General features: G+C 43.4%; 1 long non-coding RNA gene across 4 annotated transcripts in view; it reads right to left on the bottom strand.

Annotated features, from left to right (window-relative positions):
• Positions 1-16,098, bottom strand: part of LOC125552639 (uncharacterized) — a 28,196-nt gene extending 12,098 nt beyond the window's left edge. For 2 of the 4 annotated variants that reach the window (XR_015601561.1, XR_015601558.1), the window contains exons 1-4: positions 15,514-16,098; positions 15,023-15,213; positions 13,955-14,147; positions 13,631-13,847 (exon numbers count right to left, since the gene is read on the bottom strand). This is a non-coding gene — a long non-coding RNA (uncharacterized LOC125552639). Of the gene's footprint in view, positions 1-13,630; positions 13,848-13,954; positions 14,148-14,818; positions 15,214-15,513 lie in introns of all 4 variants that reach the window. The other 2 variants (XR_015601559.1, XR_015601560.1) reach the window with 2 other exon arrangements.
• Positions 16,099-16,490: the final 392 nt, after the last annotated feature.

A 16,490-nucleotide genomic window follows, 5' to 3' on the forward strand; every position in this document is an offset into this window, starting at 1 on the left:
ATGGTTCGTCCTGCTACTGCCGGTGACCGATGGTGGACGGAGTGCGTGTTCCTCACCGTCTCCAGCGGTGTCGTGCCCAGGAGGTCGTCATAGATCACCCCCCTGCGTGCATCGAGAGGGTGCGCCTGGATCTTCCGGTCAGCAGCGGTGCCGATGAGCTCACCTTGACCCGCCACTCCCCCCTGCGCGCACTCCCCCTGTAGCAACATGAGTGGCGGCAACTGCATCCAACTTGTCTATTTTGTCAAAATAAGAAAGCAGAAGGTCATCTGTAAGGAGAGAACACCATATCGCCAAAAATCAAATGCTTAAGCTTGAAAAGGCATGCTTACATCCACTACTTAGAACTGATCCTACCAAGAAGAAACATTTAAAGAAAGTACAGCAAGCACTGACAAAAACATAGGAGCAGCTATTTCAAATAAATCTGAGTGCTAAAAACTCCATTAAAGAAGTGAAAATCTAGTTAGATATATTAATATCTTAGTACAAGTATAGATAATTTGATATCTGATATAAAAGATGCTTTAGTTAACTATGCTCGAAGGACGGAGACTCTAGTCAGATGATTCTAAGATAATATCAAGATGCATTAGAAATAACTCGCATAATATATACCATACAGAAAAAAATACACCTACAACAAAACCTTTTAAATTGGCTAACAATACAATAAAATAAAGAGGAGTAATCAGTATCTGTCAGAAATATCAATCAACAAAAAGTGTTGCTCTAGATTTTGATGTGTTAGGCAAAAGAGAAAATAAACAACTGCCAGCTTAATATTGGTTGGGAAGTAACATCAATGATGTAATCCTGCTAGACTAATAGGAAAATGAATAAGCATCTACCATATCCAAGTAGGAGCTAGAACCCAAATACTTGAACCTTCATAATATAATACAGTAATAAAAACAGAAGTTTCAGAGTATCAGCTCTATATACAAAATACTCTCATTGCTAAAATAAGGATAAGCTATGTAAGTTCATCCTTATTTAACTCCTCTTTATGTAGGTAGCATATTTTAAACCCTATAGTTGGAAGTTTGTTCAAACTGCAGGATCCAAAAAAATGGAGTGGTGACATACAGAATTGGGGAAAGCTTCAGAACAAACTAAAGAAAACGAAAGGAAATGTCCGCTCAATGGCTCGAATTAACCAAGCAACTTAATCACATCAGTCGAAAAATTGTTTATGGATACAAAACGGGACACGGTACCTCGGTCACTCTTTACATGAACAATCCAGCATTATCTCAAGAGAAATCGCAAAAAAATCATGGAGTATTAATTTCTGTAGCATGAACAAATAGCTGCAACTGGTAACTTGCAAAAAAATAGAAGTAATAGTATCACAACGAATTAAAACAAGTCATTCAACCGATAACTTGCAGGGAGTGAGTCTTTCTAGTATAACAAAGTGCAACTTACTCTTAACCAGATTAAATCAAAGAACAACAACAATAAAGGTACAAGAGAGAAGAAAACTTTACTTTAAACGGCTATAAATACTGGAGCATAAATAAGCAACACCTTTAAATAAAAATAAAAAGGGTTTAGTGTTCATTGCATAGTGGGCTCAGATTCTCCTTTCCTCGATCATATAACCTACCCCGTCATCTCTTATCACCAGATCAATCTGTTTACACAATGGAGCTGCCCTGGTTATCACTCAACAAGAATGACCATCCAAGGACAGATCAATAGGTATCACAGGATCAAAAAGGATTCTAGAGACAACAGGGAGGATCCAACTTGATACCCACAGGTGCCTTGATTGCTCAAAGGCACACTTATTCTAGCCACAGTTAATCATCATTGCCCTAGCACGAACGCCACCGCCACAGACAAAGCGAAATGGCGAGAATGCCCCCGGCGGGGCAGGCTATTTACGAGCCGTGGCACGAAACGGGAGTAACTATTCATTCCAGCAGTAACTTTTTTTTATCCGACGGACGAGGTCGTTACAGGGGTCGATCCGACGGCCCAGATCCGATCAAGCCACCCGATCCGACGGCCAGGAATCCCAAACGGCTGAGGAGCCGGGAGGATGACCGGCATCCTTATTTCTCGATGGATTTCTTGATGGATCACCAGATCAATATGTTCTTATGAGGGTGAAACTGCCCTGGTTATCACTCATCAGAAATGACCATCCAAGGACAGAGCCACTAAAATAAGAACGTGATCAAAATAGCTCAAAGAAATGAGGGGGGATCCAAATTAATACCCACAACAATTGCCTCGATTGCTCGAGAGCATGCCTATATCAGCCATAACTAATCATCGTAGCCCTAGCCATGTCCCATGCAGTAGCTGAAGCAGAGCAGGAGGAAGATGGAGCTCACCGAGGGAGGTTATAGCCGAGGCAGTACTTAGTGGGCACCGGGGTTGCGCCTGAACGCCGTCCAGCCGGTGAGGAACCACTTCCTACACCGCACATCCATGCCGCTGCATCGGAGTTGCGCCTTGCACTGTCCCGCCGATGAGCACGAATGCCATGGGCACCGAGGCGGCCAATGAGAGGATGAGGTGATGTAGCACATCCAGGAGCACAGAAATATGTAGTAGGTACACAACAACCTGTTTGCTTGGAGACACTGCTGCCCCTGCAACAGCAGCAGCACCAACCCACAACAACAACACCTGCAAAAGACAAAGAAGAGTGACAATCAGAAGGGTTTAAACAAATATATCTAAAAAACATAGATCATAGCAGAGGTAAATAAAGCAAGAGCACCAAAAATTAACTAAATAGACCCAAGAAGCATCATAGCAGAGTACATCAAACCAACAATCAAAAGGGGATAATGGAGTGGAAGACCATAAATTAATCAGTATGTCTCAATAGTACAACATGAACCAATGGTGACAGGTGTGCTTATCATGTATTGTAGGCTAGCACATAGCCAGAGAAGAAATTTCATTTCACATATGCAGCAACAATAAGAACAATTCAGGTTGGTCACCTAACGATACATCCAACTCACACAAATTATCCAGTTGCGGCACACACAATTCCTTCCTCAAGGTTTTATGCCTTTTATGTCCTAGCTAAAATTCTTGGTACAAGATAATTAGAAGGACATCATAGTTAATTTCATGTTAGTGGAAAGGAACATAACACAAGCAAACCTCATGAGAGAGATATGTCAGTTCAACTGGAATGGTGCAGCAATTAAATACCCAAACAGTGGCATGCCAGGCTAATTGGTGGTGGCTGTTGTTTTAGCAGCAGACATATACAAATCTAAGGAGGATGGAGAGCATCAAGCTTACCAGGGGCAACGTGATCGAGCAGCAAGGCTAGGTGAAGCAGCAAAGAACAACATCCCATTCTTCCTGTATAATCCAATGGCCCTTTTCTTCAAGCACATCTACAAGAGAAGAGCAGACTAAATGTGAGCGCTGGGGATTTGAGAGAGAGAGAGAGAGATGGGGAAGAGAAGATAGACCTTGTCGAGCTCACTGAAGAGCTGCATCCTGGGCGAGAAGAAGCACGAGAGAGAGAGACTTGTTTTCCATTCACGTTCCAATCAGCAGTTCTTTCACGCGGTGAAAGGGGATAAAAATTTCATTCTTCTCAGCTGGGGGTACAACCTGGGGGGCCTTGTCGATGTGCTCGTGGACATAGTTCTAGCCGAAGCAGCGGTGGCCGGCGTCATACACGCCGTGGATGATGCCCACGGGCTTCGTCTTGTTCACCGCCACCACGCACACCGACTCCGACGCGCGCCCCGGCCACGTCGCCGCCTGCTGCGCGCGCAACAGCACCGAATGGAGCACCGCGGATGCCATCGCCGGCGCCGCTGACCCGCCGCCCTCCGTGGCCGCTGCGCCGGCGCCGTGGTTGGTGGAAGCCGCCTAGGCATGCGGGGCCGAGCGGGGGCGTGTTGGGGAGGAAGAACGCGGGTGTGGGAGGAGAGAGGTCTACCGCGGCGTGGTCTGAGGGGCATCGGCGATGTGGGCGGGGCGGCGAGGTCTGAGGGAGGGAGAGGGGGAGGAGAGGGCGGGGCGAGAAGGGCATCCAAACGGGGCGGGGCGGGGCGGCAAGGACTGAGGGAGGGAGAGGAGAGGGAGAGGCGATGCGGGAAGGGCGGCGTTGATGCGGGCGGGAGAGGGAGAGGAGAGGGCGGGGCGGCGAGGACGTGGGAGGGGGCGCGAGTGCGGGCTAGGTCATCTCCACGCGGGTGGTCAAGTTTTATACAGCTGCAGGCGAAATGATGAAAATGCCCCCGGCGGGGCAGATTATTTACGAGTGGTGGCACGAAACGGGAGTAACTATTCATTCGAGCAGTAACTTTTTTTATCCGATGGACAAGGTCGTTCCAGTGGTCGATCCGACGGCCCAGATCCGATCAAGCCATCAAATCCGACGGCCAGGGATCCCAAATCGCTGAGGAGCCGGGAGGATGACTCGATCCCTTATTTCTCGATATTGTAAGTAGATCTACAAGATTTAGACTCTAATGGTTCTCTTGCATTAGAAAGCTCATCTTGTCACCCGTGGCTTTCAACATGAAGATGGCTACGACTACGATGAGACATTTGGTCATATGGCTCACATGACCACTCTTCGCGCACTTCTCCTGTGATATTTGTTCGCCACTAGTCTGTTTCTCAGCTTGATTTCAAGAATGTCTTTCTTAATGGTCAGTTGCATGAGAAGGTATACATGTAGCCACCACCTAGATATTTTTTCCTAATGGCACGATCTGCCGTCTTTGTCGCTCTCTCTATGCCTTTAGCCTCTCGTGTCCGGTTTGAGTGTTTGTCTCAGCGATGACTGCAACTAGTTTTTCCACATGCTTATGATCTGCACTTTATAGCATCTTTCAGCTCAGGGTCAAACTTTGCTTCTACATGTTGATGACATGATTATCACTGCGAACAACTCTGAGTGCATTGCCTTTTTTGAAGGTTCGTCTTAGTGAATAGTTTTTATGTCTAATATTGGTCCTTGTTGTTACTTCCTTTGAATTGAGGTTTATTCTACCTCCTGTGGCTTCTTTATTTCCTAAGAGAATTCATTCAGTATCATCTTGCTTGTGCTGCTCTTAGTGGTAGTCACTATTGACACCGCCATGGAGCTCAACGTCCATCTTTGTGCTTTTGACAAGAGCCTTTGTTTGATCTGACGCGCTACCGTCATCTTGTTGGGAGTCTTGTATTTAGATGTCACTCGTCCAGACATTTCATATCATGTTCTCATTCTAAGTCAGTTTGCCTCTGCTCCCACTTTAATCCACTTTGAGTCACACACCCCCCTCCCTGCGGTTCTACAATATCTATGTAGAACTACCTCTCACCGTCTCTTCTCTTATTCCTATGCACAAGTTCGCTCGTCCCTTTGTACTGACTGGGTTTCCTTGATGGTTTTCTCATTGCCCAAAAGACAAAGAAACAAACTGCGCTTTTCAATTTGAGTGCAAAGGCTGAGTTGCAAGTTATACCTCTGTTGACAACAGAGGTGACTTGGTTACCATGGTTGATTGAGGATTTTGATGCTTGTCACTAGACCTACTCCTCCCTTGTCAGACAGTACAAATGCGATCAATATTGCGCACGGCCTTGAAAAGCATGAACACACCAACTATAATGGTGTTGATGCGTCCTATCACTCATGTATTGCCCTCTTCCATTCCAATGTGTCTTCTTGTACTACTGTCGTAGACCCCACGTCATCGTCACCTGCGGCTTCCCCACCTTGTTCATTCCCTAAGACTTCCCCGATGATTCCCCCCAATCCTCTTCTTTACTGCACTAGTCGTCCGCATCTTGCGGATTCTTCTAATGTGTCATCTTTCGATGAGCCATCTCCCTCGACTATTTATATCTCCTTCTGTTGGCAATGGACCGCCTCTAGCTCAACCTACTTATGGCTTCTGCGCTCGCCCGCTTCCGCATATTGATCGCTATGGGTATTCTAGCACTGCTCTTCTCAATACGACATATCGTGATGCCATGCTCATCCCGAACAGCGACATGCGATGGCAGAGGAGCTACTGCTCTTGAACGAGGTGGCTAACTGGGGAGCAAGTCTTAAAGATACAGTGGGCCTTAAGATCCGACTCAAGCAACGACACGAGAGCTCAGCAATGACGAGCTGCGAGCCCACATAAACACCCTAAGAGACCTAGGGTCAAACAAAATTCCGCTCACAATAGAAATATTTTTTGGAGTTCTGTTTTTTCTCAAAGGCAAACAAGAAACGTGAAGCGAAGCAAAGATAAAATATTTTCAAAGTTTCAACAAATAGCCAATGAAATAAACTTCCAAAGAAAAAGCAAAACGAACGATGAAATATTTTTGTTGTTTTCTCAAAGAACTTCAAAAGAACAAAAGGACAAAGAAATATTTTAGGGTTTATTTTAAAAGCAAACAACAACAAATAAAAGAAAAAAATAGGAAGAAAAATAAATCAAAAAGAACACTTCAAACAATTGACACTCAATAAGACACAAACGAGAAATCTTTTGGAGTTTTTGGGTTTTGCAACTTAAACACAGAGATGAAATAAACGACAAAAAAACAACAAAGAAAAGCCAAAAAGAACAACCAAAAGAAAACAAAAGAACACCGAAAGAGGAATATTTTTTGGAATTTTGGAAACATAAAAGGCCAAAACTAACTTAAAGAAACACAGCAGAAATATTTTTGGAACTTTTGTTTTTTTCTCAAATAAGGTAAACAAGAGCTAAAGAGAAGCAAAGATAAAATATTTTTTCAAAGTTTCAACAAAGAGGCAATCAAATAAACTTTCAAAGAAAAAGCAAAACAAAACGAGCAAGAAAATATTTTTTTGTTTTCTCAAAGAACTTCGAAAGAACAAAAGGACAAAGAAATCTTTTGGGGTTACTATTAAAAGCAAACAACAAACATCCAAAAGAAAAAAAGGAAGAAAAAAACAAAAGAACACCTCAAATAGTTAACACTCAATAAGAGCAAAAGAGAAATCTTTTTGGAATTTTTGGGTTTTGCAACTTAAACACAAAGTGAAAAGAAACGATGAAAAGAAAACAGCAAAGAAAAGCCAAAAAGAACAACCAAAAGAAAACAAGGAAAACAAATTAACAACGAAAGAGAAATGTTTTTAGATTTTCGAAAAAGATAAAAGGCAAAGAACTTAAAGAAACACGACAAAAATATTTTTTGAATTTTTGCTTTTCTTGAAGATGGCGAACAAGAATGTATAGGCAAGCAAAGATAAAATATTTTCAAAGTTTCAACAAAGAGGCAATAAAATACACTTCCAAAGAAAAAGCAAAACGAACGAGGAAATATCTTTGTTGTTTTCTCAACAAACATCAAAAGAACAAAAGCACAATGAAATCTTTTGGGGTTTCTAGAAAACAACAAAAAAACATACAAAAGAAAAAATAGGATGAAAAAAGAACACTCTAAACACTCGAGACTCAACAAGATGCAAACAAGAAATCGTTTTTGGAATTTTTGGGTTTTGCAACTTAAGCACAAAGATGAAAGGAACAACAAAAAGAAACAACGAGAAAAGCCAATAAGAACAATCAAAAGCAAACAAAGGAAAACAAGGAAAAGTGAAAGAGAAATATTTTTGGATTTTTTGAAATATAAAAGGCAAAGAACTGAGAGAAACACCACTGAAGTATTTTTGGATTTTTTTGGTTTTCTCAAAGAAGGCGAACAATAACGCAAAGAGACAAGCAAAGATACAAGATTTCCAAAGTTTCAACAAAGAGGCAATCAGATAAACTTCCAAAGAAAAAGCAAAAAGAATGAAGAAATATTTTTGTTGTTTTCTCAAAGAACTTCAAAAGAAAAAAGGGAGAAAGAAATGTTTTGTGGTTTCTTGTAAAAGCAAGCAAATAAACCAAAGAAACAATAAGGAAAAGAACCATAAAGAACACAAAAGAAAGAGATCAAAAACCAAATGAAGACAAACAAGAAGAACGAGAAATACATTTGGGTTTTCGATCTTTTAACAAAACACCTACTTCCTACTTCTAGTTTCATTGCCCAGTACTTCTTTGTCAACCTCTTCAGTTGAGACCCTGACTACACCGAAGGTTAGGCGACTTTTTACACCGAAGGTTAGTATCTACTAGCGGCTTCTTTTGGTTCAACATCAACAGGTTTTGCTACTAATTTTTCTTGTACCGAGTGACCACTTTTTACACAACCAGGTACATATCCATGTATTTTCTTATTAACTTACGATTCTTCCAGTTTGTCAGCCATTCGACCTCCAGATTCTCATGTTCATGTTCTGATTAGAATCCTCACACGGATGCTCTACTTGGTGTTGGCCCTCGACGTTGTAATTCCAGGTCCTCTAGGTGCTTATCTAGGTTAACCTTCCCTTTGCTGCCACCGCCGCCAGTCTCTCTGCCTCGGTTACTTTGTTTACCGACTCTTTTGGAATCATCGTCTTGGTCACTTGTGTGACTCTAGTCTCTCATCCTTAGTCCGACGTGGTCTTCTTGGATCTGTCTTTGGCGGTGTGTCTTTAGGCTGTCAGTTTGTCGGCTTAGCAAACAGGGTAAGTTACATTATCCTCATAGCGAGATTGTGTCTCATCGTCCTTTTGATCTTGTTCACTTCGATGTTTGGGGGTCCAGGTCCCTTTGCCTCAAAAGGAGGACATCGCTGTTATATTATCTTTATAGATGATTTCTCTCGATACACATGGATATATTTTATGCTTTTCTTCTAGTGAGGTCTTATCTACCAGTAAGAAGTTTGCCGCCATGCTTCGTATCCAATTTTCCATTCCTATATGCGTCTTCCATGTAGATTTTGCTTGCGAGTTTATCAATCATTTATTGTGTGGATTCCTTGCTGAGTAGGGCGCACTTTTTGAAGGCTCATCTTAGTGAATAGATCTAATGTCTGATCTTGGTCCCTTTCACTACTTCGAACTGAGGTTTCTTCTACCTCTGATGGCTTCTTTACTTCCCAAGAGAAGTACATTTAGGATCTTCTTGCTCGTGCTGCTCTTAGTGATAAGGTCACTGCTGAATCTTGGTCATCTTCACTACTTCCTTGAGATTGTTCTTTATTTCTTAAGAGAAGTATATCCATAATCTTCTTGCTCGTGTTGCTCTTACTGATGAGTGCACTGTTGAGACTCCGAGTCAACGTCCACCTTTGTGCCCACCTTTGTGCCCACCTTTGCTCCCTGCCAGTCTGGATGGGCATTCTTTGCCTTGCTGCAGGCTGCTATGAGTACTGTCTGAATCCCACATCCCGTGTTCCCTTTATGTGCGACACCATAACCGCACGCTCGAGCACCACACCAATGGTGAGCAGGAGCTCGGACAGTCGACGCGTACCTGGTTTATGCACGGGGCGAGCCGAGGACAGGCGCTACCTAAAGTCGAGGCCAAGGGCGCAGTAGGAGAACCTGGGGTGCTTAATCAAGTGCGTGACCCACAACCCGTAAACAAGAAGAGAACGCCAAGCCGGATCGATGGGGTACGAAGAGTGCATAGGCACGCGGGATGCTGGATCAAGTCCCTCTGTTTCCACCATCGCCAGTCTTTGCCTCTATTGCCTTGTCTACCAGTTATTTTCAGGATTGGCATCATCCCCTTGGATCACTTGTTATCTCTCATCCTTAGTTCGACGTGGTCTTCTTCGATCCCTCTCTGATGATGTCTCTAATCCACGGTCCAATTACCTTATACTCATAGCGAGACAGTGTCTCGTTGTCCTTCCGACCTTGTTCAATATGATCTCAGGGGTCCATCTCCCTTTGTCTCCGGTAGTAACTTCTCTCTAGACACCTGGATATACTTTATTTCTTCTTGTAGTGAGGTCTTATAAGACTTGTTGCCATGGTTCACACTCAGTTCTCTACACCTATTTGTGTGTTCTATGATGACTTTGGTGGAATCCTTTTTTAGCAGACTTTGGCTCTCTTATCCTGTTGCTCATGCTCAAAATGGCGTGGCTGAGCGCAAGCATCGTCACCTTCTTGAGACGACTCGTTCATTATGGTCACCGCATCTCTTCCGTCGCACTTTTGGGTCGAGTTTGTCTCCACTTCCATCTATATCATCAACCTTTAGCAATCCACTACTCTGCAGGGTGACGCTCCTTTCGAGCGACTATTTGCTTGTTTATTCGGCGCTTCAATTATTTGGTTGTGTTTGCTATGTCCTTCTTGCCCCTCGTGAACGCACCAAACTGACTTGTCAGTCTGTTGAGTGTGTCTTCTTAGGATACAACAATGAGCATAAGGGATATCGTTGTTGGGATCATGTTGTTCATCGGATACCTATTTCTTGGGATATGACTTTTGTTGATTCCATCTTCTTCCGCCTTTTAAGTGGAGTATATCTTCCACAATTTTCCCGACACTCCTACCACTCCTATTGAGCCCTTATCAAGTCGTCGTACTGCTCCTGCTTCTCTTATTATTGTAGAACCAACGCCATCATCTCCTATAATTTCCTCACCTCACTTATCACATGATTCTACACCTTCATCACCGATGGTTTCCTTCTCTCCATCACCTGAGTTTATCCCGATGATTCCAACTCGTATTCTTCCATCTTTTCCTAATTTCTATACAGGACGTCTATGTGTTGTGGATGCGTCTACCGATGTGCCATCTTCCCCGTCTCATCCTACTTATGGCTTGCGTCCTCGTCTGCTTTGGCATGTTGACCACCTAGGTCTTCCAAGCATTGGCGATGTTGTTCTTGAGCCAACTTCTTATTGTGGTGTTGTTCATACCAAATGGCACCTTGTGATGGCAGAGGAGACTGCTGCTCTTGAGCGCATCGGCACGTGGGATATTGTATATGTTCCTCCTCGTGTTCATCCCATCACTTGGTGGGTCTACAAGGTTAGGACTCACTCTTATGGTTCTCTTAGGCATTACAAAGCTCGTGTTGTGGGTAATGGCTTTCAGCAGGAGCATGGTCCTGATTACGATGAGACTTGCTCACCACTGTTCGCACACTTCTTTTTGGCCTCTGTTCACCACTGATCTGTGTCTAGGCTTGATGTTAAGAATGCATTTCTTAATGGTGAGCTGCTCCTTACGACATGCTTTCTCGTCTTCATCACTCTCACTATGGCTCTAAGCAAGCCCCTCACACCTGGTTTGAGCGTTTTGCCTCTATGGTGGCTACTGCTGGATTTCATCGAGTGCTCATGATCCGACATTGTTTGTCCTCCTTTCTGTTTTTGGTAGGACTCTTCTTCTATATGCTATGACAAGATCATCACTGACGCAGACCGTGAGTATATTGCCTTTGTTAAGGCATGTCTTAGTATGCAGTTTCTTATGTTTTATCTTAGCCCTCTCTGCTACTTTCTTGGGATTGAGGTCCCTTCATGCTGAAAAATAATAATTTAGGATCTTACTCGCGCTACTCTTACTGATGAGCGCATGTTGAGACTCCCATGGAGCTCAATGTTTACCTCCCTGCTAATGATGTTGACCTACTATCTGATCTGGCGCTTTATTGACATTTTGTTGTGAGTCTATCTGTCTGGCACTCGCCCGAAAGAAGAAACAGACTACAGTGCAATGGCCCCCGTTCGAGTGCACCTCCTCCTGCGGCGGCGGCACTCCACTTTCCTACTCTACCCTCCACTATATGCTCTGCGGTGTTGTCGTCGTGGCTAGGATGGTGGTAAACTCGCTAGCACTAATGCCTCTCGCACGATGTTGCTAGAGCCTTCATCCTCTCAAGTGGCATGACACTCCCATCGAGCTCAACATCCACCTTTGTTTGATCTGACACGCTATCATCATCTTGTTGGGAGTCTTGTCTATTTAGATGTCACTCGTCCAGAAATTTCATATCACGTTCTCATTCTAAGTCACTTTGTCTCTGCTCTCACTTTTATCCACTTGAGTCACCCCCCCTTCTACAATATCTTCGTGGAAATATCTCTCACCGTCTCTCTTCTTCCCATGCTCAAGTTCGCACGTCCCTTTTTCTTGATGGTTTTGTCATTGCCTACAAGACAAAGAAACCGATTGCGCTTTTCCCTTCTAGTGCAAAGGCTGAGTTGCAAACTATGGCTCTTTTGACAACAAAGGCATATGATGGTAGCTTAAGGATTTTTTTTTGTTTCTATCACTACACCTACTCCTCTGTTGTAGAGTACAGGTGTTGTCACTCACCTACTCCTCTGTTGTTAGAGAGTACATGTGCTATCAGTATTGTGCATGACCCTGTGCAATATAGCTCACCATGCATATTGGTGTCGATGCTTCCTTCGTATGCTCCAGTGTGCAGGATCAAATAATTCCTCTATCTCTTCAGACTCAGTGTTGTTGATCCACCATTAGCTAGGAAAGGATTTTATTCTCTAGTACTCCCTCCATTAACGATTATAAGATGTTCTAACTTTTTCTGAATCAGATACGTTTTAGTGTGTTTTGTTCACTCATTTCTATGCGTAGTTCATATTAAAATATCCAAAACATCTCATAATAGTGAACAAAGGGAGTATACTTTTATACTTAAAAGAAGTAATTCTCCCTCGCCCTTTATGGTCATCCAGCCGGGCATAGCTCCCCCTGTGGCCTCCGCCCCGTACATACCTCCCCCTAAACATGCTCGAGTGCACTCTTGCTCCTTTTCTAGACCACACACCATACTCTAGATTCTCTCGGCCGAGATCCTTATTTAGTAGGAGTACGGGACTAAAACATTGCACATTATTTTTGCTTCCCTGGGTCAAATGAGTGGTCGGCACCTCCTTCCGCAATGCCGTCACCCACCATCCCGTTCTACCCTCCGCTGTGGCATTGTCGTCGCGACAAGGATGGTGGCAACCTCGCTTGCGCCGATGTCTCTAGCGTGACGTCACCAGATCCTTCATCCTCTCAAGTGGCATGAATGGCCGAAGGGGACACTGTCGCCATGGCTGCTGGCATTCCCTTCCTTGGATCGTGAAGTGATTGGGAGTGAGACTAAGGGAAATATGGGAAATGAGACGATTACTAGCGTATTAGGGCAATGAGGCCCAAACAAAACCGCTGAGATGAGTTAGGCCCACTACCAAAATGGTAGGTGTATTCTTCAACAAAGTGGGGACATACTTTTAATGGAAACAAGACCGGGTGGGATATAGTCGTACTCTATCAATCTCAAATAATAATCTGTTTTTTCTTGGCAAACTTTAACCCCTACTTTCAAATAATAATTTGACCCAAACACTAAACTAGCATTGACCATAAACTTTTATACGTACATCACACCATATGTTTAGAATCTACTAAGGCGTATGAAAAAAGGATAAATCTACACACGTAATTTACATGTAACCGTTATAATTATATCGTTTTAGAAATGCTATAGGTAGGTTTGGCTAGATGTCTAGGCCCATGTCTACACTCTATTACATCATATGTTTGTAAAAGAAACATTACAAAATATGCACATCTATATAGCAGCTAGTCTCCTACAAAGAAACATGCTTTTCTCTTTTGGAATAAAAGACCATAACCCTTTTTTGCGGGGGAAATAACCGTAAACTTAACAGTCAACTGAACAGCAACACAACTAAGGAAATGAAAATATAATCACAATATACATAGAATAAGAATGTGTGAAATAGATAACCATGTCATAAACATCAGTTGTGGACAAATTTAGGGTGGTTGATAAAACAGAATCATTACCTTTGAAGCAGAATTGAGATTTGGTCATTCCAGAGTTCCAATAATTCTGTAGAATGAATCAAAACTGTCACATAACTGAGTGTAACTGGTTGGGTGGTGAGCTGATCTAGAGGTGGGGTTGCGACTGCATCCGCTGGAGCCTCGGACTGTCGATTTGTACAAACCAATTTAAATGCAACAGCAGCAGCTCCCACGACGCTAGAGAAATTTTCACTATCTGCAATATCATTAGAAGCATTAATGCTTAGGAATGAGAAGCAGGTTGCACTGAAAAAACCTCATCCAAATTTGTGCTTTGTACTGGAAGCAAGTTGTTGAGCTTACATAGTGCTTAAGTTTCACCTCCTAACATACGGCGATGGACTGTTCGCACCTTACTTTGCAACCAGCAATACAAGTGGAGCGACAACGTGCAAACTGATGCCGCCATGGTGCCGAAGGCCCAAGCCATCACTTTTATGTGCAAAACAGATCCTTCTGGAATATGCTAATGGAAAGGATAGCTCCATTTTGTTGCCTGCCGCAATAGCAAGAAAATTTCTGTTGTCACTTTCTAACAGCGCTTGCCAATTACATAAAGAAATACTCCCTCTGTTCACAAATATAAGATGTTTTGGATATTTCAATATGGACAATATACAGACTGAAATGAGTGAACAAACACACTAAAATGCATCTATATACATCTGAATCAGAGAAAAAGGTAGAACATCTTATATATGTTAACTGAGGGAGTAACATTCTACTAGCACATGCCAATTACATAAAGAAATAACATTCACCAAATTCAACTAGTTGCAAGATCACAAAAGAGTGGATATCTAGTTAATAAATCAAGCTATTCCGATTATTCAGAGCCAGTATTTTAGGTACTAATTAGCTAGCTGTGTTTTTGTTTTTTTCTCCATGATAGAATACACTATCATTTTCCAATCAAGTCGAGGACCTATGGCATAACAGAAGAAACTTCCAAAAGATTAGTCAGACCAAGAAGAGCTGATCAACTTCTTAGGAGGGAAACATTCATCATAAGTGCTGGAACAACTGATGTGTTTCCCCACTATCTTGCCACAAACCATTCAGGAACAGATAGTTGGCCACCATATGAGAACCTACTGATAACACATGTCACTAACTATACCCAGGTAGACACCGTATGAGAATCTACTTGAAAACCTAACAATTTACCTTCTTCTCACATCACCAGCTAAATAGACGAATCAACTAACATGGTGCAAGCTGAGCCTGTCCATAATGATCTTCAGCCATTCTTTGAACTTCACATTCTACATAATCTAAAGAAATAATCCATTTCTGGCATTCATCTAATGAGAAGTAGAACTCTTGCTGATTTGCTTTTTCCATTGGCTAGCAACTATAGAAAATTTCTACCTCGTCATTAGCAAATGCTTGATGGTGGTAATCTGTCATCATCATCTTTAAACCAGCACTACAGCAAATTAGCATCAGCAGATTGTATCTTGAATCTCCTCAATGAACCCGCACCCAAAAATGTAGGAAACTTTGCCATGATTTATGTAGATTGATAGTACTTTCAAATCACAATTTCCGTATATGCTTCCCTAAAGAAAAAGAGTGTGAGCTTAGTGCACATTATGATTCTTTGCATGATGCTAGAAAAAAATCTATGTTTTGTAACAGGACATCTGACCAAATATGCTTTAGTCACAAAAATTATATCTTCATTGTGAGTTCTAGAGGGGCAAATTAGCAGCAGTAGCAAAGTAGTAGCAGCAGCAGCAGAGCATCATGCGGCTAACTGTGGGAAAGCAGGAGCATCATGCGGCAAACAGTGGGAAGCAGGAGCACCACGCGGCAAACAGCTGGGAAGCAACAACATCACGCTGTAGGAGGGTGTCTACCTTGTCCGTGGTGGCGGGCGAGGCGGGCGTTCCGCGGGAGCGAGAGAGCATCCTCCGCCGCAAGCACATGCTCTGTTCGTTTACCGCGTCGCGACCGGCAGGCGGAACCAGCGGCAGGAGGCGCCATGCGCACCAGCATGAGGAGATGTGGGCGAAGACGCCCTTGGTAGCACGACGACGGGGAAATCGAGGAGGAGCATGACTGGATCCGCCGCCGCCAACCGCCTCAGGCTCGCCTCCTTGTGCATCGCCGTGGCAGTCGTCCAGCTACCTCAGGCTCTCAGCGTGCTCGCGGCGCAGCAGTCTCCGTCGGCAGCTTGGACCTGAGGTCGGATGCCGAGACCCCAGACGCCCGCCGCGCCGCCGCCGCCTCCCCCTCATCCCCTCCAACTCCCGAACCCGACGATGCCCAGCCGCCGTCGTGCCTGTACTCGCGAGTCGCCGTCGCCGCCTGACTGCTCTCTCGATCTACATCCCCACATCTTTAAAGTCGGCGGCGTGGTTGGATCTAAAAGCCGAACCCCTTCGCTGTTCCGAGTTGCAGACGAATCCCTCTCCCTTGCTCTGCTAGAGCGGCAAATAGGGTTTACCTCCTAGACGAACCGGACGAGCGAGGGGGGAGATCGGAAGAGACGTTTTCGGCCTGAGGCCCATTGCATTGCAGCGAGCAACCCGCATATGGGCCAGCCCAAGTGGCTAGGAAACGTTTTTTTTTCTTCACGGTTCTTTCTATTTTTTCTTTTTTTTTGTTAATCCTCCTTGATTGGTCTTCCTTTCCTTTTCCTTTTTTATTTTTACTTTCATTTGTTTTACAAAAATCTAATTCTTTTCTCTATTTCTTATTTTCATTTTGTGTTCCTATTTTCAAAGTCTAAAAATGATCAGAATTTGGAAAAGTGTTTGCTATTCCAAAAAACTCGTGTTTACAAATAATGTTTGAAAAAATGAAATTTTGTTCGTGCTTTTAGAAAAATGTC

This window comes from Triticum urartu, chromosome 4A, assembly GCF_056163025.1.
Source record: "Triticum urartu cultivar PI428250 chromosome 4A, HENAU_Tu73, whole genome shotgun sequence".
Taxonomy (NCBI): Eukaryota; Viridiplantae; Streptophyta; class Magnoliopsida; order Poales; family Poaceae; genus Triticum; species Triticum urartu.